The 5057-nt window shown below is 28.4% G+C and overlaps 1 long non-coding RNA gene across 1 annotated transcript; it reads left to right on the forward strand.

Moving 5' to 3' along the window:
- Nucleotides 1–318: 318 nt before the first annotated feature.
- LOC118645481 lies at nt 319–3530 on the forward strand. Its single transcript, XR_004963170.1, has 2 exons — nt 319–1610; nt 2038–3530. It is a non-coding gene; the product is annotated as an uncharacterized LOC118645481 (long non-coding RNA).
- The last annotated feature ends 1527 nt before the right edge of the window (nt 3531–5057 follow it).

The following is a 5057-nucleotide window of genomic DNA, read 5'->3' on the forward strand; positions in this document are numbered from 1 at the left end:
ATTATTGATTGTAAATTTAATTTATATAATATACAGCAATCTTAAAAAAATGATGCTTAAAATATATTTCAGCATGATTGTAATAATAGTGAAAATTATCTCTGCACAATTATTGCTAAATACATTTCAGAAATTAATTTTGTGATTATTGTAAAAACCATGACAGCATTAAATCGTAAAATATATTATTAGTTAAATATTTTTAAATAAAAATTTCACAAAGAAACAAACATAATATTTGTAAATATGTAATGTTCAAAATACTTTTATGTTAATATTAATAATAATTTAACTATTAGCTGATAAAATAATCTTTTTGAGAAGATTATCAATAAATTGAGTTTTCAAAAAAAAGTTAAATAAGTATATATAAGTTTAATATTCAAGTTTACATTAAATCATAAGACCTATTCACATCAATAGCTCACCGAACAACAATTCCGTTTATAGTTAAAATCCAAATTTCAAAAGTAAAGTTGAATCAATTCAACATTTGTCGTGTTACATAAACCATACATAAGATGGAATAAACAGTTTAAACTTCTTCAGATATAACATATTCAGTACAAATAACATAAGATTTTTTAATACACATAAATAATTTGCATGTAACCAACATAAGATTTCATAATACGCATATAAATAATTTGCATATAAACAACATAAGAATTCATAATACACATATAAATAATTTGCATTATAACATCAAAATAGCAGCTTTTATCACATACCAATTTTCACAAGAAAATTACACGAGAGTTTATAATAATAAAGTTCACATGATTAAAAAAATTGACTTGAATTTCACAATAAAGAACTATGATTATTAGTTAGGATTTAAACATACAATTCTGTTGAAATTAAAATAATATGGAATAACATTGATTCATATTGTAAGAAAAGTCAATACTGTATGAAACTTATAATATTTTAATATAAGCAACGCAGTATAAAATACAAAACTGTATGTTTCTCATGCATTGATTATTTGGTAATATACCAATTATATCCTATAAGCAATAGAAATTAAGCATTAATTGACTTTGCTAATATCAAAGAGATTGTTATAACTATAAATATTTATGTACGCAAATTAACGAGACTTATTTATATCAAAGCAATGAATCAACTTTAATCTTGTAATGATACGAAGATATCTTCATATTAAACTAATGAAGTAACCTTTCACAAAGAAATATGCAAAGTGAAATAAAAATTTTTTTTAGTTAGACATGATACAACGCAATTAAATATAGATCAAGAAGATGATCGATCAATCAAATAATTATGATATATTTAATTAAATATCAATACATGAGCAATATACAACAATTTTAATAACTCAATATATAAATAATAGATCTATTATTTACAATTTAATATCTCAATAGTCTTGAGAGAGAATATGCTCGAGCAATTCTTCATGTAAATAAATCTTTGAATTGCATGTAATGAAAGTCATATGTAATTCAGCTTGTAATTAGAAACAGAAAATTGTACTTATCGATTTTCAGAAGATTGATGCTTAAGCCATCATAATGGTGATTATATGCTAATGAGCCCTGAGATAATTCTAAAGACTAGCCATATTAACTCGAAGCCTTTATAGTGTGAGCATTATCCATGTACTTTAGGAATGTACTTAGACAGGATTAAGATATATTAAGCATGAACTACTTATCGTGAGCATTACGTGCGGAATGCACTTACAGAGAATTAGAGATATATTTCTAATGTATATTTTCCATTATCTTGTTTTAAAAAAATACTTTACATTGTTTTCCTCTGAACGTATGGAATTTTCCTTTTTCTTTAGTAAACATGATACATAATTTTAGCCCTATAAATAAGGCACCCTGCAACTGTAGCAACAGTTCTCTCAGTTCTCTTAAAGTACTCTTACAAATCTCTCCTAAGATCCGAATCACGTAGTTATAAGTGATAATTGTAAAGCTTATTAAATAAAGTTGTTTTTTTATATGAAAAAAATCGACAATTCTTACAATAGGATGAATATTACTTTCTTTTTTATTTCAGGACTGATATTTGGCCAACACCAGGAGCACACCAGTGTACAAAAGCACAAAATATTCAATGTGACTATTACTCAAGAGACTGAATAATTTCTCGAATTATAGAAACAGCCAGTTAAGGCACCACTCAAAAATACGTATGTTTACTTCAAATGTTGGATGAGATCTGGTACTTTCGTTACTAACAAACGTGAACAAAAGAAGAAATCGAAAAGACGACACACTTGGTAATACTGCATAACAACAACAAATTTTGAGACGTGTAATGTCAGCGCCACAGGCGTCACGTGATTGATGCTGTTAGCGCCACCGAAGCGCCGCATGACCGTCAATGATATGAAAGCACCACAGAAACTTCACAAACGCAATATCCGCTCGGCACGAGAGCGCTGCTAGAGCGCTGCCATTTGTTAAGATCCACTCATGCGCGCTAATTCTCAATAAAATAGATTAACAAAATATAAAGTTATAATTATTGCGACATACATCTACAGAATTCGATCATTTCTCAAAATCACCTAAATTCGCCTAACACTCTTATCCTTTTTCAATCGGCTACCGGCATCGCTTATCGACAGCGAGTTCGCATGAACTTAAAATGAATCCATCTCATTTCATTCATGTTTTAAGTTCATACATATTGGTAATGTATTATGACTGAAGAGGACTGAGTATAGTCGAAACGTTTCTTTAATACAGTGTTATTAGTCGCGTTTATAATTATATAATGTTTATCTAATTAATTATAATGTATTAAGAAAATTTGTCTTGGCTCGATACATTGACCTGTTTATCAAAATATTTTACTATAGAAACTTGGCGCCGCTAAACCGAATAATTTGTTTTAATACAAAATCGCTTTCTTACAAATTAATTTATATATTAAAATAATACGTATAACATCCCAGGTAACACAGAGATGAACAGAAATTCCTAAAGAAGTCATTTTAAAGAATACTTGGCGAAGTAGAAAAATGAATACATAAAGAATTCTTGAGGAATTAGCTACAATGAGTTCACATTAAAGTATTCCTTAAGAGTTCATCGCAATGAATACCTCGCGATTTATTATTTGGAATATTTAGAGTATTCATAGAGAAGTCATTTTAAAGAATACTTGGCGAAGTAGAAAAATGAATACATAAAGAATTCTTGAGGAATTAGCCACAATGAGTTCACATTGAAGTATTCCTTAAGAGTTCATTGCAATGAATACCTCGCGATTGGAATACTTTGAGTATTCATCAGAAATTACTCGAGTGTTTGGATAATCTCGATTACATTTTTATAATTATATATCGCTTAATAAATGCTAATTTATACTTTTATATACAAAATGCGCTATATATAATTAACAAAACAATATATTAGCAAATATGTATGCATAAACAAGAAGTGTTTATGGATCATCACGAGGCGTTAGGATGCGTACGGTCTTCGAAGTCAAGCAACGTTGGCAATGGTTAACACTTGAATGGGTGACCGTTTTTTCAGGTACAGAAATTAAACATGCTTTAACAGGTACGATGGCTTGGCTGAAATATGGTATAATCTTTTTCCTCTTACAAAATTAATCAGAATTTTTTATTTTTGAAATTTTTCTGAGAAACGTTCCAATATTATAAAAATCGGAACATTTATCAGAAATCTTAAAAATAAATTTTTAATTCCGTTTGAGATATCTACTTGGAGAAGTCCTAATGAATACTTTAAGAAGTTCTGAGGAATTCCAACAAGTAATTCTATATAAATACTTTAAGAAGTCCTGAGGAATTCGAATCATGGTGCATGTAACTTCCTACGTTATTCTTAAAGTATTCTTCTATGAATTCCTCAGGAATTACTGCTCAGAAAGAAAGACTACTTTATGAATTCTTTAAGAAAACACTGTGTTATCTGAGATTATTCATCCACGCATGACAGAAAGAAAAAGAAAAAGAGACATTTAAACGTAAGAACGTATAAAAGACTAAGATATTAAAAATTGCTTCTTTATAAACTGAGTTATACATATACTAAAAACACGCACGCACACACACACACACGCACATACATTCAGATGCACGCACAAAAGAAAAAGAAAGAGAACTGGCAAATTATTCGGTTTAACGGCGCCAAGTTTCTATAGTAAAATATTTATTGGAATTTGACCATTCAAAGCAAAGTTAAGGAATATTGGTTTTGTTCCTAATTAATTACATTTCAATTTAATCCCAATATCAATCTCTAATTTGATACGAGCTTAATGAAAAATCAAATTATGAAGCCAGCCAAAGAATAAACATCTATTTTTATAGGTTGGTGCATATTTCTTCATATCATTATTTTTGTAGAAAAAAAACTTAACACTCATTTTGTAGTGTTCACTCTTAATTGGCGCAAAACATTTACATATCATTATTTTTGTAGAAAAATTAATTTGTGTGTGTAAATACAATAATTTTTTATTTAAAATAATTGTTACTTTAATAATTAAAGGTATACCATTTAAAAAATGTATATTACTTAGGTTGAATTTAATCAAAAGTTTTATCTTGGATTTTTTCGTTATAAAAAAATATCACTTAAGTTGAATTTATCAAAAGTATTCTTGAATTTTGTGATTTTTTCCTTAAAGAAAAATCACACACTCGGCGCGTTTTTTTAAATTGTAATATAACACACGTGTTATATTACAATTACATTGTTGAGTGGGAAATTACAACTAACAGGTACGTTACATGTAACTTGGTGTTTGGTGGAATACTATGTACACCTATATATATCTACTCAGTGTCTTACTAACGTCGCTGTATGATATTCTTCCTCCGTACCGTATTGTCCTCATAATTACCTTGATCCTATCCTATGTCGAAAAAATAAACTCTCCAATGTTGTGTACGAATAAAAAAACGTATTTTAACTAAACCGAGAATGCTTGAGTGTGATTAATTACTTGTAAGAGCCAACAAAGTTCGCAACAGTAATATCTGCAAAGTTTCCAAAACTTTACTGATAAACTGCACGTTGACAGGTCCAACAATT

Source organism: Monomorium pharaonis, chromosome 5, assembly GCF_013373865.1.
Source record: "Monomorium pharaonis isolate MP-MQ-018 chromosome 5, ASM1337386v2, whole genome shotgun sequence".
NCBI classification, from domain to species: Eukaryota; Metazoa; Arthropoda; class Insecta; order Hymenoptera; family Formicidae; genus Monomorium; species Monomorium pharaonis.